At 44.0% G+C, this 19,640-nt stretch overlaps 1 long non-coding RNA gene across 2 annotated transcripts in view; it reads left to right on the top strand.

The window, feature by feature from the left end:
• Positions 1 to 5,708: 5,708 nt before the first annotated feature.
• Positions 5,709 to 19,640, top strand: part of LOC148132210 (uncharacterized) — a 28,808-nt gene continuing 14,876 nt past the window's right edge. Inside the window, exon 1 of one of the 2 annotated variants that reach the window (XR_015747715.1) lies at positions 5,709 to 5,741. This is a non-coding gene — a long non-coding RNA (uncharacterized LOC148132210). Of the gene's footprint in view, positions 5,742 to 6,006; positions 6,099 to 19,640 lie in introns of those variants that run through there. The other variant, XR_015747716.1, reaches the window with a different exon arrangement.

The raw sequence follows: 19,640 nt of genomic DNA, 5'->3' as shown, positions 1-19,640 counted from the left end.
CACATTACAGGTACAGCAATTATCCACCTCAAGGCTGCTTTAGAGCAGAAAGATGTCCTCCCTTTCCTTTCTGTCTCCTCAGAGCTTTATAGGCAGGGCACCGAGTTAGATAGACCTCCAACGGCAGCAAAGTCTCCCCTCTCTGAGATGGGGCCCAGCTTTGCAGGATGGATGGTCAGAAACGAGAAGGGAAGCAGGCAAAGGTCAAAAAAGTCCAGGGCTGAAGTTTATACAAATTAGAAAATAATGGATTAAGGCCATAGGGCATATTTTCACAGGAGGAAAAAATGTTTGGGTCATTAATTCTAACTTTTTGAGTAACAAGCTCCACACCAAAGCTAAGAAATGCATGGATTTTTGCTTCAGCTTGGATTGGATGGATGGGTAAGAAACACAAAGCTGCTGTCCCTTTAAAGAGTGGGAAGCCATGAGTCCAAGATCTCCTTGGCACAGAGGTGGCCTAGATGAAAGAAGTGAAATGACAAGCCTTATTAATAATGGGTAAACATACACTAGCTGTGGAGTGAAATGATTAACGCACAAAGCTGGAGCAGAAAGAGAGGCAGCAGCTGCTACTGGTAGGACCAAGATGTGGAGTGCACTGGTGTAGGAAACTGAGTTGTCTTAGGGGTCCCAAAGTCACCACCAACAATCTGGGTTATTCCTGAATTCCTCCTTTTTCACATCCCACTGGGAGATACTATGAGATATGTAAGGCTCTGTGAGATTTTTGTTGTGTTTTTGGAGCCAGATGTAACATAGGATGTTGGAATTCTAGTTTGAACAGCCTGGATGAAAACATAAAAAGTTTACATAAATATGTCCTATAGGGATATAGATAGATCATGGAATTGTAGAATTGAAGGGACCTTGAAGGTCATCTGCCCCAATCTCCTGCTCAGTGCACGATTCACTATGGCATTGCTGACAAATGACCAGCCAGATTTGGTTTGAAGAACTTCACTAAAGGAGGCTTCTTCGCCTATGCTACATTGAAGGCTGACAACTCATACAGTCCAGACGGTCTTCTTGATGTCTACCCTGAAGTTATTATAATATAATTTAATCCATTGGTTCTGATCCCACTCTCCGGGGCAGTAGAGAATAAGTTCATTCACTCTTCTATTTGACAATCCTTCAGATATTTCAGGACTGCTATTATATCTTCATTCTGTCATTTTTCCTTTAATTAAAATACACAGATCCTTTCGTTGTTCTTTGTAGGGCTTGATTTTCCCAACCCAACCCATCTCGTAGCTTTCCTTTGCACACACTCTAATATTTGTCACTGTCCTTTTTAAATTGGGGTTCCAATTCGGGGTGAGATCTGACCAGGGAAGTGAAGGCTGAATTCCTAACCTCCTATGTATTTACTTTTTTCTTAGCTATATCACATGGCTGCTCGTGCTTAGTTTGTGGTCAGCCAGAAGAATCGGGTTCTTTCGTGTGTAGTTCTAAGCAAGCTATTTTTGTAAGTTATATCTTAGCATGAAGTATGAAGTGTGTTTTATTCAACACACTGTATGTAAGCAAATTATAGCTTAATGCCTTGTGAAAACCAGTCTTTGAATCTGATTGTATGAGACAGTGGCTCTGGTATATCTCCTAATTTCTGGAAAGATTCCCTTCTCAACAAGCACACATCTTTAGTGTTAAAGAGGATGCAGCAGAAGAAATGGCTACTGGAGATGAAAGAATCAAGAACCACAATGCTGAGAAAGAGGACTCATACAAAGTCAATCACTGGCACAGGTAGGAATGCCTGAAATCTTTAGTTATTATTTATTTATATATCAAATTTAGAAACTGCCCACCTCGCTCACAAAGCCTTGGAGACAAAGTGAGGTAAAAATGAACAAGTTTCCATTGAGGAAGGTTTCTAATAGGAAATAGACACCCATGATTGACAGGTTGTGCTTCAGTATAGCCAATAACCTGGGGAGAATCTGGCTTTCGATTAGCTGTGCTTTAGGAGCTGTTTTCTTTGGTTTTAGATTAACAACTGATTATTTCATACGAAGGGCGATGAAAGTGATGGGGCATGAGGTGGCCCACCTGATCGGAGATCATTTCTGCTCAGACAGGCAGAGAAAATGCTGCCCTGATGTATCACTGCTGCAATTCAGCATCTGCTGCAGGATTCAGGATGGTTCCCTTGCATAGGTGGATAAAAAAAGGAACCTCTAGCCGCGTACCTGAAATGCAGTGATCTCTCCAGGCGGTGGCCTGCAGGGGACCACTTGACTTTGAAAGGCTTAAAAATAATCAGCTGAGTGGGAGCCTTCTGCAGAGATAACAAGGCATTGGTGGGAGGGAGGGAGGGACGTCAGTGGTGGGCATTTAGCTTTTGCTTTGCAGGGCAGGTTTTGAAACACATCGAGTTTCCAAAGGTAAAGGAAGGCCAGCGTCTAATCCCTGTTTGGTGAACTGGAGGAAACTGAGTCTGCTCTCTCTTCTAAATTCTCAAACTTTAACAAGTGTCCAAGTTCCCACAAGGGGATATGGGGAGTGAATTGTTCTCTTTTTTTTTTTTTTTTTGTATTTCCTCCAACACTTCAGACTCTAATTTGATCCAAGCTGGACAGGTAATCCTTGAGTTATAAAAATAATTGGGGCTGGAACTTCCACTGCTAAGGTTGTAAAGTGCAATGTCATGTGACTGCATCGCTTAGCAATGGCAGTCCTGACACTCCTTTGCTGCTGCCATTAACCGAATCCCACTAGTCATTAGAAAAAGGAATGGTCTCTCCCAGCCCTGAGCCTGAGTATGTGCCTCCTCTTCAACTCCCCCTACCCACCTATCTCCCCCTCAGTCCCTGCCCTTGAGACCAGGCTCAAGAAGAAGGCCTGGAAGGGCTGGCAACTGCCTTGCATAAGGGTCAGGCTGGGGGTGCTTTGTCAGGAGGAACACGGTGAAGATCAGCAGGCGCCAGGTGGGTGACAGGGTCAGCAAGTCCAGGCTAGCAGAATGCAGGGCGGTAGGGACAGCTGGGGCTTTGCACTGTAGCACACTAGGGTTGCCGGTCATGGCAAAGGCCTCGAGGTGGCATTTGGTACTGAGGCTGAAGTAGAAGTCTGGGGATGGGGGCTGTCGGCGGAGGCTGCCTGGGCCTCTATTTCAGCCCTTCCAGCTGCACAGGAAGGTTCAATCCAGGGCAGGGATAGAGATTGATAGGCGTGGGGTGCAACTGAAGACCACTGTGGTTATGTGTGGGTGAGTTGTCAAGGGCCTGACTTTTGATGATGCGATTGAGACGGTGCTGCCATGGCTATAACCTCAGGGACTGGGTATAAGTGTCACTTGTTCAGTGCTGCTGTAACTTGAGAAGATTGCTGAACGAATGGTTGTAGGGCCAAGGACTATTAAGGAAAGAGAGGCAAAGAAGGTTCCCTTTTGCTCTCTGTGGTTACATGGCAGAGGAAGCAATTGAACGACCACAGTTTTCATTCTTTTTTTTTAGAACCATCTTCGCCTTTGATTTCAGAATTACCGTAACATTAGCATCATCAGCTGAATAGATTTACACTGACTAGCTTGGCCCTCCCTCCCTCCTTCCCTCCCAAATCTTGGTTCTGGTACCATACAATCAGTTTGCATACATTTTTTTTACTGGGTTAACAGACACGAACGAGTAGTGGTCCCTGCCCCCCCCAATCTCTATTCCCTCTTCTTTTGAAGAGGTGGCAACCACAATATACATAAATGTAATAAATTAGCAGGTGGCTGCCATGGAGATGGGGCTGGTTGTAGATGCAGAAGTCTGCCTTTTGCAAATTGCACTGGAAAGCGTTTAAATCTGGAAGGGGGTCCTTGCTTTAAAAAAAACAACGCCTGGAAAGGCCAATTACTTTGATTGGTTGTAAGAGGTAGCCTATACAGATCTGCTTGCCCTGGATTGCAAACATCAGCCTATCCCCTTAATATTAAAAAGGGGGACAGAGGTAAAGCCAGGATGAAAAGATCCACAAGGCAAGGGGACAGGGACAAAAATTAAATGCAATACTTAAAAGACATATTTTTAAAACAACAAAAAATTAGCAATGCCTTGCATCACCTATAAATAACACTTTTTGGGTATAATACACGAGATTAGGAAGCAGGCAATTTGATGGATTTTTTTTTTTTTACGTTGGGTGCCAAAATGACCATGTCTGCTATTACATGAACTAGTAGCATTGACAGAGGGTAGGGGAAAAACAATGTAAAAAAAAAAAAAGCTTCATCAGAATAAAATCCAGAATTGATTGTGGAGATTGTGGGATCTTTTTTTATCCCAAATTGCAGTCCCACTTTGATATCTCTGGTGGACTGTTTCTCAAGTGAGAAATAATTCAAGGTCATTTTTACTGATTACATTCATTAACTTAATTCACCAACTATCTCAAAAAAACCAGAACAAAATAAACTGTGTGACAGCAAGGTTGCGTAAGGAGGACAAAAGGCTTCATTCTTTCCCCCTTTTGCATACATTCATAATCTGTTCATATATGCTTCAGTGACGGCAATGGGATGGTTTGAGTGGCCATTAGGAACTCAGGGGATGGAAGAAGAAAAAAAAAAAGGAACTCGGGGATGGAAACTATTTGCTTTAATAATTAGAAATAAAAGGTTGTGATTTTCTGTAAGCATCATACACAGTAACTCAATATCATATTGTTCCAGGGCAGGCAGAAAAAAATGACACCCCCCCCCCCAAGAAAATATCCTTGTGGAGCTGTACTTTCTTGCAGCTGTAAATAAGGAAAGATGTTGAAATTGGAGGCTGGAGCTGCAGTCATAAAACAAATTTACCAAAAGCTCCGGTTGAATGCAAAGAAAATTCCAAGCAAATATTGGGCTAAATACTGCAGATCCAGCTGCTGGCTAGAGACGGCATGCTTAATCAATAATAGCTCTGCCAGATGGAGATGATAAGATAGTCCACTCAAATTTGGGAGGCACCCTGGTATGGAAAAGGCTGAATGAGAAACAGGAAACCTGTAAAAACATGCCCAGAAACTAGTTTCCACTAGGACAGGCTCTGTCTCCCCACAGCTGAGTATTGAGCTTGGGCAACTTAAACACACCAGAGGGTAGGCAGCAGAGGAACACGCCAAGGCAAAAACCAGAGCACCTTGCAAAGTTCATTTATCTGGGAGTAAAACTGATCCTGGGTTCAAATATTGGACAATCCTGCCTGTCAAAAGGTACCAAGAGGAAGACCTAGAGCCAATTCCCTTTTCGATACAACTTGCTCTTCTTTTTGAGCTGCTCCCTGGACTGAGCGGGCCCCCTATGAGTGGCAGGCCACCACAGTCTTGCTGAAATATGGAAGCTTGGCAATCAAGTCACCGAAACGCAGCTCCGCGGCGACAGAGGCAGAGAAGGTGCCGGGGACGTTTGCCAAAGTGTGTCTGTCCTTATCCAGGTGGTAGCAAAAGCTGCCAATCCTAACTTCCTTCCTTCCTTTTTCTTTTCTTTTCTTTCTTTTTTTCCTTTACTCTCTCGCTATTGGCCTCCCTCACAGCTCAGCTCTCGCCAAATTGGCTGCATATGATTGTTCACTTGTTAACTTGCTTAGTCGGTGACTTCTTAGATCGTGGCGTTGGAAGGAATCCCTGCCAGGCGGCTATACCGCGGATTGGGGAGGGTGGCTCGATCACGGGAGGCAGGCCTTAACTCTTCAGAAGCCGGCGCGAACTCGAGAACCAGCCGGCTGGCTGGCTTGGCGACAGTCGCGCTTCCCCGCAGCTTAGCTGGGGTGGGAGAAGAAGTCGGGTCCGCCGGCTTTGGCGAGATAGGCAGCGAGACAGGGCGGGGGTGGGGTGGGGGGGACTTGGGAAGGTTACCAAAGGCCAGAAAGCTGGGAAATTTTCCATGGTTTGATCAAACAATCCATACATCATCACGCGAGGGCTGGGTGACGCTATAAATCGCTAGTGAGGAAAGGCTGTGTGCCGGCGAAGGGGGGTGGGTGGGTCGGGGTTAGGAGCTTCAAAACAACAGCGACTTCCTCTGATGATGCCGGAAAAGGGTTGGCTCGCCCAAGCGGGGAAGGGGTTAAGAGGGGGACAGCAGGCCGGAAAGCCTTTGAAAAGAAGACTTGCTTTGATACCGGGTAATGTGATTCTCCTCGGGAGCACTTAACCTGACTAAGCTAGCAATGGTTACCCGCTTTGAGCATAAGTTTTTTAAAAAAAGGACCGTTAACTTGTTTCGCGCTTTGGTCGCCCCTGTGGAGGTCTTGGGCTACTAGATCTGCCTGTCGGATGCTTGTTGGCTGGATCTCAGGGCCGCCACCTAGAGATCGTCCCGAGTTTTACCACCCAGATACGTTGGCCTTATGGTTGCCGAGACCGAGCATATTGAGGAGTGGGCGATCTGTCCTCCAGGTTTGCTCTCAAATTACGTCTCTCTCGTACTAAGCCATCTGGAAGCCTTGCGAGATATTGACCCAGCCGCCCTTCTTTCCTGGAAAAGCCCAAGATTTAAGGGTTATGCGTTTCCTAAGCGGGTGCGAGAAATCTTGCCTCTCTTTATACTACCCTAGCAGACGCGTCCTTCCCTCCCCCCAAAGGCCCACGGAAACATAAGAGACGTCTGAATGTAACAGCGTCGTATTTATTCCGACTCGAGGCTCGCCGCATTTATTCTGGGTTAATGTACATATATGTGTAATCTTAGGAAGTTGCGGGTTGCTTTGGCTTAACGTGTGTGAATCCAGGCAACGCTGGAGCTTAGACAACGGCCGCATAGGCAAGCCAAATGTGCGATGACGAGCCCCGAGTGTTAAATAAACGAAGGGACGAGCAGTCACTGCAAGATGCCTTGGCGTGAAGAACGCGTGGATCGATCTTTAATGTTACCCTCCCTTGCTGGTTTTTCTGAGGGTCTGGGGCCTGTTCCCCAAACAGCCCTCTTGTGCTTTGGGCGTGATCTGCCCACCGTTAAAGGGCAAAGTACTTGGACCAGCCTGTCTTTTCTACACCAAGGATACGCTTGTGTTTCGCTGTTCCTCCGCTGAACTGTCGCGGTGGAAAGCCTGTTTTGGATCTCGCCCTGCAAAGCTTCTTTGGAGGGCAGGCAGCAGACGTGGCTTCTCCCTTTTGCCTCGGGGCGTGTTGAAAGCCCGTGATCTCTTAGCTAGCACCACGACGCCCGTCCTGGGCAGCTCGAGAAAACACGCGGGCTCAGTACACAATCAAGCGCTAAAGGCCCTGCAGCTGCTATTGCTGCTGCTTCCATCCAGGATGCAGACGGAGGAGCTTGCGTGTGCGCTAATGACCCGGGATTTTATAAACCTTTATATTTCGAAAACCGCTCTGTGTCTCTTCCCTGCACTTCTGATGGCTCCGGCACCGTACGCACCTCTTTCGCTCACCGGCTTCCTTGGGAAAAGGAGAAGAAAGAGTTAACCCTTCGGAGGTAGCTAGAACAAAAGAGAATGCGGCCAGCCAACGGGAGCGCAAAGTTGCTTTTTGACACTCTCTGGTTGGGCGCGAGTCGGCCAATGGGCGCGGAGCTCCGGCTGCCCGTCTGGCCCCACGTGGGGGGGGGGAGAAATAAGATTAGAGGCTGGTATTTATTGGCTGGCTGGGGGCCCCCTCATTGTTCAAGCTTGTCTCGCTGCCAATTCTGGGCCCTGCGCGCGGCGCCCTTCATCAATCAGGCTGCGTGTGAAAATAGCACATTTCTGACACTCCCTAACTCACTGCTTAACAATGTTAATGGGCCTGAATGTTTGGAGAAGGTGCCTGCTTAGCCACAGCTCGGGGTATTTAAAGGCGCAAAGACCTTGCAGTAGGGAATGCCCCTGGATGCGGCTAGGTGGGGTGGGGTGGGGTGGGGGGAAGGGGGAGGAGGAGGAGGGGTTCTGCCTGGTTGGACGAGGGTGGGAGCGGGCACGTCTCTCGACTTCCGAAGCCGTTTTGAGTTCCATTTCGCTGATTGCTCTCGTGAGAGCTCCGCCGCTGCCAAGGCTGCTTGTGAGACGGAAGGGTTTGTCCGGGCGCACGTGGTGCAAGCAAGGCGTGGGGTGGGGTGGGGGGAGGGGAAACCAGCCGCGGCGCTGCTTTTTGCCATGGTTGCAATTCCGATTTCTGCGCTCGGGACGCAAGGGCGCGAGATGGCGGTTCCCACCGAATGGCTTTGCAAAAGCGAGTTAGACCGGGAGACGTTCGCCCGGGCGCGGTGCAAAACGCCGCCTGTTAAACGTATCTTAAAAGAACATGGGAACGGGCGAGCGAACTGCAGCGTGGGCCACCAGGAGGAAGAGACGCTATAATAAAAAAAAAAAATCACCCGCCGGTATAGAGATAACAATTGGCACAAGGGGCGTGCAAACTGTGGGTGGGAAGCGCCTCTTAGCAGATTCACTGGCACCAGATTGAAATCGAGCAAATAGAACTAGTATGGTGGAGTGGGTGGGTTTTTTGTTTTTGTTTGGCAAGGCTGGCATCTTTAAAAGCCACGAGGGAATCTCAAACCCCAAAACGTCAGTTGTCACTTCATCTCGCCATGCCAGGAGGAAAAAAGAAAAAAATAAAAGGGGGGAAGGGGAGCTTTATCTGTTGAATTTATGCCATATGGGCTGCTCGTGCTCTCCATTAATCGATCAGAAAAGGAGTGGCCCCCAGACGTTCTGCAGGCAAACGGGCTTGCAATCAAGCCTTATGGAAGAACTACTCCCTTTCGGAGAAATCTTTGTATTTGTTTCATCAACATGTAAGCCGCCTCGATTGCCGCCGGAGCAACTCCCAAGTGGACCCTAGGAGCCACAATTCTCCCACCTGATTCCTCAAACCGGGTTCCTGAGCCCTCGATTTGGAGAGATTATTTTTTTTTTATTGATTTGATTTTGGTGGTGATGTGCGCTGAACTTTCTGGGCAGTTGGTGCCGAAAGACCCAAGTTTATTTCAATAGCTTGATTACAATTTCAGGCTCTGTGCACTCGGGTCAATCACGCAATCAGGGCTGCTTAGTTTTCTCTACTGTCAAATTGGCAACCTCTCCTTTTAGAGCAGGGCTGTCCAACCTTGGCCCCTTGAAGCCTGGCGGACTTCAACTCCCAGAATTCCCCAGCCAGCTGGGGAATTCTGGGAGTTGAAGTCCACCAGGCTTCAAGGGGCCAAGGTTGGACAGCCCTGTTTTAGAGCTTGCTTTCTTATCTCCCCCCACCCCACCCCCAATCGCACTCCCGTTGTTTGGAACCGAACTCTCCCTTGAACTGTTTATAGAGTCGAGTTTCCGGAGGTTGGAAAAAAGGCTCGTAAACCATCTCTTCTTCATCGGACCTTTTTGATGCTGAAATAACTTTTCAGCGGCAGTACATTATATTTATTTCATTTAGCCAACAGCCACCTCATGCACAATTCTAGGCAGCTCGAACGAATTAAAACAAAGCAGAGTTTAAAGCAGCCACGTTGGGGGGAAAGGGGAATCTGATAATTAAACCAGGGTCATGCTTGCTGTGAGTGGGAGGGTGGCAGGATAAGCTAGTATCCTAACCTAGTTCCTTATAGAAAGAAGCAGTGTTCTCTTGAAGGCAGGTGAATCTGAAACTAGTTTAAATTATGGTAGCACAAGAATTAGATAATGTCTTAAAATTGATTACCATACAGGTATTGTTTTACTGTTGATTCTGGTGTGTAGCCTGTTTTACAACATTTATTGTTTGGGTTTTTTTGTACTTAAGCATAAGCACACCCTAACTAAAAACACTACAACTGTTGCTACTCAGAACTATAATGTGTAAAATTAGCATATGTCATTTTAACTGTCTTGTTAATAACGGACTGAGAAAGTAAGCTTCAGGATAAATGGAAGTTTGTGTATTTTTTTCAGATTGATGGAATGTGCCTATGTGTGTGCATGAAGTATTTCTTCTACATTGGATAATATGACTCATAATCACTGCTACCCAGGCCAGATTGTCTGAAATCAACTGAATTGTTAGTTTCTTTGCGCATCTAGAATGTCACAGAATGCTTTCCCATGAAAATTATGGAAATTTGGAGGGAAGACCTTAATGAAAAGTTACCTCTTGGCCTCACTTCTTCCAGTGATTTGTATCTTTTTTTCAAACCAGGCATTTCCTAGAGATAATTGTAGCAAAGAAAAATAATGTAGAGTGTGTTACATTACAGCATAGGTCAATGGCGGCTCATCTTTTTCGGGTCCCGTGCCGATAATTGTGCTTGTGTGCTTGCATACCAGCACCCAGAAGGCAATGCGTGCTGGGCCCCACCATGCCCCCTGTGCATGCGCTCGCGATCCCCCGTGCGCCATGCATCTGTGCATGCGTGCGTGATTCCCCCACATGCTGCACATTTCTGCACATGCACACAATCCCCTGTGCACACGCTGCGCATCTCCCATGCAATCCCTCATGCATGTGTGCCAGATACCCAACAATCAGCTGTCGGGTGGCGGCACATGCGCAGTGGGGCTCTTCCAGGCGAGCTTTCGTGTGCCGGCAGAGGTAGCTCTGCATGCCATTTCCAGCACACGTGCCACAGGTTCGCCAGCATGGGCATAGGTAGTCCTCAACTTACAACCACAATTGAGCCCAAAATTTCCGTCGCTAAGCAGGGCAGTTCTTAAATGATTTTTGTTGAGTTTTTTTTTGCCAAAGTTGGCAAGCAAATACCATGTTTCCCTGAAAATAAGACCCAACTGGAAAATAAGCCCTAGCATGATTTTTCAGGATGCTCGTAATATAAGTCCTACTCCAAAAAATAAGTCCCAGTTAAGATAATCAGCCAGACAGATGCATTTAGTACTGTATTTCCCCCAAAATAAGAGCTAACTGGAAAATAAGACCTAATGCGTCTTTTGGAGCAAAACTTAATATAAGACACAGTTTTATTTTTCTGGGGAAACATGGTAACTGCAGTTGTTAAGTGAATCAGGTAGTTATTTAGCAAATCTGGCTTTCCCCATTGACTTTGCTTGTCAGAAGCGTGCTAGGAAGGGTACAAAATGGGGATGACATGATCCTTGGACAGTGCAACTCTCTCATAAACACAGACCAGTTGTCGAGCACTTGAATTTTGATCATCTGACCAGGGGGATGCGGCAACATTCATAGGTATAAATAGTGAAATGTGAAAACTGATCATGCATCACTTTTTCAGTACTGTTATAACTTTAAATGGTTGTTAAACAAATGCTTGTGGGTCAAGGACTACCTGTACAGTATTTTCCCTCCGGCCAATGTTTGGCTATGAGGATATATTTATGAGGATATGAAGCAAGAGCCAGCAAAGGAGTCTAGGTTTTTGCTTGCTCTAATAAAAACGTAACCCTATTTCCTGGGTGGGCAAAGTTGCAACCACACTGCACATAATAGATTTGGGGAAGGTAGAAGAGCACATGACTAGTGGGAGGGCTGTGCCAGACATGCGGGCAACACTGGGATTTGTTGTTTCCTCCCTTGGGTTTTGGTGATATTTTGGTAGATGGTTTTTCTTTTCCTTAGCATTTTAAAACAATGCTAAGTCTATTTTGGGATTTACAGTACTGAATACATGTATTTCCTGCCTTGGAATTGTGGGAAAATTATTATTTTATTGCCATAATCAGAAAGGAAAGAGGCAAAAAATTATGCTCCTGATGTGGCTGTTGGTTTTCTTACATCTGGTGTGTGTGCAATAAGTTATATCTTTCCTTAAAAGCTTAGAAATTTTCTTGCTTTTGTAGGATTAGTTCCCAAGGCCAGTAAAAAATGGAGATTACTGTTATCTTTCCTTATGGTAGAGAGGAGGAATCCAACCTTGACAATTTTGTGGACTTCAGCTCCCAGAATTCCCAGCCAATTGCCAAGGTTGGCCACTTCTCTTATAGGGCCAGTAAACATAGCTTATTCAGATACTCATGGCATTGAAAAGTCAGAAGTATTGTTAAAGGAACAGCTTTTCCAAGGCTGATACTCCAATGCCTGCCTACACAATGTTTAAAGGCAGCACAATCAAGGAACATGTGTAATGACCATGAAAAAATGTGTCCCAAGATGCTCTTGTGACAACTGAAAAACTTCTAACAAGAAGGGACGTGTGTGTATTTGTGTATGTGAGAAAGAGAGAGATAGTTCAGTATATGTTGTATTGGGAAATAAAAAAGGAAAATAAGAACCATACTTGCAGCTAGAGGCAGTGGCAATTCCTGTGGCTGTTTACATTGTTCCATAAGAATAATCTATAGGATTCTTTTTAAGGGTTTGAATATTCTCAACAATATTTCATGTCTGCATTGGATGCCTAATGATATGACACTTTGGTATTTGACATTCAGCAACCAATATTTTTGCAGAATTTGATACATGAGCTTGAATAGCATTTCTCAGTAACAATGGATGATACACATCAATATATCACAGTGATTTTCAAACTATGTGAGTATTTTATAAATCAACATTTGCTCAGGAACTTTTGGGGAAAACTTGATTACGAAAAGACATAGAAGTTACTCAAGTAAACGTAGAGTGGTTCCTATACTGCAGAGTATATTTTGGAAGCATCTCCCTGGTCTAGAGATGCTCCTAAATTTCCTAAGTGACCATCAGGATCTATTCTTGGTTGCCATAGTTTGGCTTCAAGGAAGAAAATACAGAGCTGACCCAGCTTCTATTTAGCCTAGCCCTAGACCTTAGAATTTGCCCCATTGCCGCCCTGTCCCCTTTTAGTGAAAGTTTTCACTAAAATCCTCATTCAGGCAAGCAAATTAAATAAAGGAACAAGAAAGGGGGGACAGCTTAGGTAATTGTTCCTTGGAGAAGATTTAATTTCATCACTGGCTAGCTAGCCATGAAGTGTGTTGTGTTTACCAACAAAATCTCCTTAGAGGATATTGAAATTTGGTTGGCACAGACAGTTCCTCCAGAACTGCAGCTGCTGCACTGTGTGCCTCATTACAGGCAGTCCACAACTTACGACCACAATTGAACCTAAAATTTCGGCTATTAAGCAAAACAGTTGTTAAGTGAGTTTTGCCCCAATTTATGATCTTTCTTGCCACAGTTGCTAAGTCAATCATCACAGTTGTTAAGTTAGTAACATGGTTGTTAAGTGAATCTGACATCTCCATTGACTTTGATTGTTAGAAGGTTGCAACAAGTGATCACATGACCATGCAGCACTTCAACTATCATAAATATGAGCCAATTGCCAAGCATCCAAATTTCAATCATATGACCATGGGGATACAATAGTTGCGTGAAAAACATAACATACCATACCATACCACACCACACCATACTTGATATTCTGCAAAACTTTTCAGTACACAAAAATCTTCACAATTCCTCTATTGTTCATCTTCACATTTCTGCAAAAGAATGTTTAAACTAACGACTATTTTTGCCTCTGCTTAGCATATTGGGCAAACATGACTGGCTCAGAAACTCTGGGAGTTGAAGTCCACAGGTGGTAAAGTTGTCATGGTTGCCCACTCTTGATAATATACTATGGTCTGTAAGTCACGTTTGATGATTTAATTTGCTGTGTGAATCCTGGCAAACTTTTTTTTTCATAAAGTGTAACTAAGCAAGCCATGGAATTAAAAAAAAAAAATCGAACCAGTTTCTAGTTTTATTTCCAAAAAAGAGAAGGTGATCACCAATTCAGAGGATAGAAGAGGAATACTCGCTTAAAAAATATGCTAATTCTCATGTACATATTTTTGGGAATGATTTGTATAATTTAAACAGAAATTGGACAATTTTTTCTATAACGGGAAAGCTTATGGCCAAGTAATATTTTGCCTGCTGCTCATGCCACAGCATTTGATTAAATCATTTTAGGTAAACTGGAGCATCTGATTTTCCACTGCCAACATCATGGGATATTCTGGGAATAGAAGTTGGAAGCCCAGATCTTCACAATGATGGGTTGCTGCTAATTTTGAAGGCATATGGTCAGCTTGTGGCTGTTTACTCTTTCCCCTTTGCTTTATTTTCACCAAAAAAGGTTACCAAAGAACAAATCACTTTTCAAATCCACAGGTTTTTTTCCCTCAAGAAGAAAAAAAGAAGACCATGAAAAAGTGGTTCCCAGTCCTCTAGCCCAGAGGTCTCCAAACTTGACAACTTTAAGACTTGTGGACTTCAACTCCCAGAATGCTGGTTGGAGAATTCTGGGAGTTGAAGGCCACAAGTCTTAAAGTTGCCAAGTTTGGAGACCCCTGATCTAGACTATGAATTATTGCACCATGGTCCCCGACAAAGCTGGCCATGTGAATCCTAGCGGTTGACAAACCCTTCCATGATTTTGGCTCCTCTGAGGGCAGTGGCATTAAATCGAAGTTTATTAAAGACCATTTGGGGAGATGTTTTCTGAGCTCTCCCTCACCCTCAAGGTGCCACGTTTTTTCCATGGAAAATCCATAGAAGGGTTCTTTATTTGCCTTTGGAGAAAGGCTGAGCAGAGTTGTAAAAGCACTATTTAACTTCTGAATCTGAATAGCATGATCGCAAATGTTCAGGGATGGTTTTGAACCCAAAGCAGGTTCAAATCAAAAGAGTCTGTGCTGCAGGACTTTGCTAATGAGAAGGACCTGAGAGACATCACTAACACAGCAATGGAGAGGTGGGAGAGATTTGGGAAGGCAAGTAAAGGAGAATGAGGGATGATGAGTCTGATGAAGCTTAGGAGGCAAATGGATCTCGGAAATGGACAAACTGAGTCCAATTCTGAAGCAGCATGAAACCAGAAAAGCAAAGCTATACAAAGTAGTTGGTTATATGTATTAACCGACCAGGAATTTTCCTTCCTTTTTCTTTTTAAATATTAAACCGTTTCAGAAGAATAACTCATTTTCTCCAGGCCAAGATATTCCCACTTTCTTCTACTAACCCAGTGAAAGATCTTTCTTTATTATATTTTTAATGAGGAGATACTCCTGTCCCATCCAGGGAATTATTTTGGGATCTCTGTACTTGGGGACATCTTTTTTTGCTCAAATTCTAGACATGCCTCCGTAGGATTTTGTAGCAGACTTTCCACACCACATTGACCTGTATATTGAAAGCTGAGCTGAAGTCATTTAACCCATAATCTAGCTGAGTTGAAACAAGTGCTTCGAAGAGCCATTTCACACATGCAATTTTACACATTGATTTCTCACCATTTTGATACTTTGCAGTTAAGGCCAAACCAGTTGTGTAGGTTAATCGTAAGTAAAACATATACATAGTTCTCTTACAATGGAGAGGTTAACCCATGTAGGAAATGGACATTAGAGAGAATGAAACATGCACTTTCCCCATCTTTATCAGTTTTAAACTGCCTGGTCCAGTTAGTCCAAATCTACTTCAGAGTTCTGGTAGGAAACAAGAGAAGGGAAAAGAGTGTCTCCTTTGATTTTTAGCAATAAATATCTTCCTCTTCGCTTTATATCAGTGTATTGAACTGAGAGCCAAATTCTGGTTTGCTACTGAAGTTAGGAATTGTGATTGGAGGTTTTTGTTGTGCAGTTGCTAAGTTGGGTCCAACACTTTCCAACCCCATGGCTTGCCAGGCCCCCCTGTCCTTGCTCTGATCGAATTTACCCAAAATCATGTTCATTGTGTCAGTGACACTTTTCTATCTCATCCATTGTTGTTCCCCTTCTCCTTTTTCCTTCTATCTTTCCCAATATCAGTCTCTTTTCCAATGAATCCTCTCTTCTCATTTGGTGCCGAAATATTATGTATTATTTTTCTCTTCCTCCCCGCCCCTCCTCCCATAAACTTTCTGTGTATGGCTTGTGCCTTCTTAGTTCATGAAACACATAAGCCGCAATGAGCCTATCAAATTACTGGTATTAAGTACAGGTAGTCGAAGTATTTTAGAAATTACAGATCACAACTTTCAGAGGAAAAGAGAGGACTGTTTATGTCTACCTTTTCAGAATTGACTCTTGGAGATGAGTTAGGTGTGAGGTTGATTGTGAGTACACTTGCTTGCTATTTGGCACGTTCTTGAGTATATGACTGCATTTGTGCAACAGAATTTTCTAGATCAAGGTTGTTGTGAGGAGTAACCTGGTCATTTTAGAGTTAGGCAAGGGATGAGTTTAAGCAAAAAGGAATCAACTCAACCATTAATGTAAGCATTTTTTCCCAGTCAGACTGACTTATGTTTGTTTGGGGCTTGTGGCCCCTATGCTTTCGATCAGACCTCCAAGGAAGAAGGGGAGAAGTGATTGAAAATGTAAAGTGCTTTATAAGAAAACTCAGTGTCAAGGCCCATATGCATAAAATACTAATGACCTGCACCTCTTGAGTTACCAACACCAGTACTTTTCTTGGAGTGACAGGTCATGCATTATCAGGACTAGAAGAAGTAGGGCTGAGATTCCCTTCCTCCTTGGATCCCTTGATCCAAGTGGCATGACTGCCTGGTGCCAGATCACACAGGAAGGAAGTGGAATTACTTCAATGGCTATTTGGAATCAATCGTATTTTACAAATGCAACTTGTCTCCGGGATACCATGCCCACCTACTGGGGAATTCTCTGATTAGTGAGGAATTGCATTTGGAAACATGCGTTCTTTCATTTTGCTAATTTAACTCTAGAAGGTGTGTGTGTGTGTGTGCAAGTGCTCAGTGTCTGCTTGTAATAAACTGCTGCTTTCACTGTATCTTGTGAGTTATTTGGAGGCTGACCAGCTATTGAAGCATATCTTTGTGCATCTGCTTTTCTTCAATTGGAAGGCTTTGAAAAATCTCCCTATTTTCTCTTGGGTTTTTGCCAAATATTGGGCTGATGAAAGATACCATCTTGTAGATCCGATGGGGGCAGGATGGCCTTACCAATGGTGTGCGTGTAAGTGAGCCATTGTTCCGGAGTCCTCTGCCTCTGAGGGTTCCCCCTCAATTGGATGGCAGTCCTACATTCTTTCGGACCTGTCCTGAGTTATCTAAGCTAGTATGCTATCCTCAGGTGCTATCAGGTATGTTATTCTACCATTTGTGCTGAAATAACATTCAACGCTCCCTAGTATTAGGCCTAAAAAGGGAGCATCATCTTACCTGGTGTTTGAAACTTCTAAAGGTTGGGTGGGGGGGGAAAGGACAGTCGTAGCCTTTCCTAACGCTTTCCATCACACAGGCAGGACCTGACTTCTTTTGCCTTAAATTTTGTGCCCTGATGGCTTGGACAGTGTTCTGGTACTTGGTCTATTGTGTCAGTTGTTTGTTTGGCTTTTGACCTGCCTGTGAAAAATCTGCGAAGGCTAGTTCACACATTCACCTGACATTTTGCAAGTGAAGCATGTTAACAATCCTCCCTCGGGGAAAAAGTGTTGTGTTGGAGGAATCATAATGGACCATTCACACAGGCAAGTAATCTCATGGGGTTAATTCCCAAGCGATATCAATTTCTGTGTTTACTTGCTGTTTCTGGGGAGAGAACAGGAAAATACCAGTGTCTGGAGAATTACATTTCTGCTTATGGGTTTGTCACCTAACCAGGCAGGGGATAATTTAAAATCTCCATGGCAGTCCCCTTCTTCCAAAGGCTCCCAGTGAAAGATAATTAAGATCGACTGCCACCAATCAAACTGAATCTCCAGACACTCCTTGTCTGTCTAGCTGGAGACTTCGGTCCAGGACTTTATTATTTAGCCCACTCTAAGAAATGGGAAGGAAGGGGCCTTGCTTATTTCTGCCCAAAGTTCAGATATACTGAAATTAACAAACCTTGAGCCAATTCCAACAAACAGGAGTTACTAGCTAAATAACTCTGCAGTCTTGCACACAGGAAGTCTTAATGAAAAATTTTTTCTTATAAAACCAATGAAGCCAAACCTTTAGATATAAAAATAGATTGAGAAAAGCTAATCAAAGAGAGGTGGGGAAAGGAAAACAATCAAACGCAATATTCCCAGTAAAATCAGTATTGTCATCCTCGTTAAAACAGTTGCTTTTTTTTACTACCTTGAGTAAGGCCTTGAGTTTCTGCCTATGCTCGCTGCAGAAAGAGGGTAGAAATATTTTAGGACTCATGCCTGAATGTTTATAGGCTGAAGTTTCTTGCTTGCTCTTCTTGTGCTTTTTTTTTTTTTTTTTGACATTTCTCCCCAGTGTTGTGGAATGGGAGGAGGCATGTGGAAACATGACCCTTTGGGGGAGAGGGAACTATTGCTTTGCCAAATAACAAAGAAGTACTCCTTCTAGGATATCTTGGGTCTAGGGCTGAACCCACTTTCCTAAGGACCTATGTTGTAAAGACACGGTTTGATTTTTATAAATTCTGCCTTGGTACGAAGAGGATTACATGGAAGAGACATTTACGGGAAACAAAAACTGAATTCCAGTATTCGGGCCTATCGGCACGGAGTCAATTGGTCAAATCTTTCAGGGGACTTCATTGTGTTATTCCCAAGATAGAAGTTAATCGTTAACGTAACAAATACTTTCATATTTAAGTGAATCTGGATAATGAAGATTAGAAACAAACCAGGATGTGGTGGAAAGGGACTCCAATTCTGGAGCTCTTCTCAAAGACATGAAAGCCAGTAGCCTAATTTTCACTGAAAAGAATCCCATTGGATTTGAGGGCAATTCATCTCCCTGTACAGAAGACATGTTGTGCTTGCTTGTTGTCGACTGACTCACAATTGAGTATAAAAGAATGTGTCTCTACTGAGAAGATTACATTCCAAAAGCTGTAATGGGGGAAGGCAAACAAAAACAAAAACATAAGAGCATAGGGGAAGAAAAAGAAAGAGGACTATTGGTGGGAGGCGGTTAGAGCAAAGAAACAATTTCATTCACATCAGTGAGATCCCTGCCATTCTGTATAGTTTCCTCTGCCCACACATCCCTTGCGGCAGGTATTCTAGTATTAATCAGCTAGTTTGCAGGCTGGGGTTTGTATTCTGGGGGATTTGTTGCTCCTGCGGATGGTTAGGAGGCTCTTTGTACTATTATATCTTGTGCACTAATCCTTTCCTGGACATTGAACAAGGTCACTCAAACTTTTCACCTCATAGCTAGACTGCTGCAATTTGCTTTACAGGGAGATGCCCTTGAGAACTGCATGGAAGCTTCAGCTGGTTTAACAGCCAGTGGCCTGAAAAGTTGCGGGGAACTTTGGTTCGCCCATGGGACACCATTAGTGTGGGAAGTGCTCTGGTTGCCACTTAAATTTCTGTTACCATCTTTAACATGGCTCAGGTCCTAAATATTTCCAAAGCTGATTGCTCTGAAATGAATCCGGCTGTCCTGTAAAATTTGGGAGAGTGGCCCTGCTAAAGGGCCCATTCCCTAAAGAACTCCATACTACAGCCTTCTCTGTAGGGACACCAGGCTGTGGAACAACTTACCTCCAGTTCTAGAAGCCATTATTCCCCTGATAAGTTTCCTCAAGAGATGAAAACCTGGTTCTGGGAGTGGGCATTTAGAGGAGGTCAAGTCTGAGGTCATCTCTTTTGGATCATGTCATTGGATCATGTCATTTTCTATTGTCTGTAATTGGTTTTTTTTTCAATCTACATGACTCAGAGTTGTTTGGAGTAGAACAACAGAGAAACGCCCGCAAGTCTTTGAAATATATAGGTAATCCCTGGGTTACGAGTATTCCCTTAGTGAACATTCAAAGTTACATGATCAGCGCCCCCTAGCATTTCTAAACGAGGCCTGAAACTATGAATCTTGCAGCACCACGGCAGTTGTTCGC

The sequence above is a fragment of the Notechis scutatus genome, chromosome 2, assembly GCF_049901735.1.
Source record: "Notechis scutatus isolate UNSWTSFEM ecotype Mainland chromosome 2, rNotScu1.2, whole genome shotgun sequence".
Taxonomy (NCBI): Eukaryota; Metazoa; Chordata; class Lepidosauria; order Squamata; family Elapidae; genus Notechis; species Notechis scutatus.
This window is presented reverse-complemented; position numbering and strand designations above follow the sequence as displayed.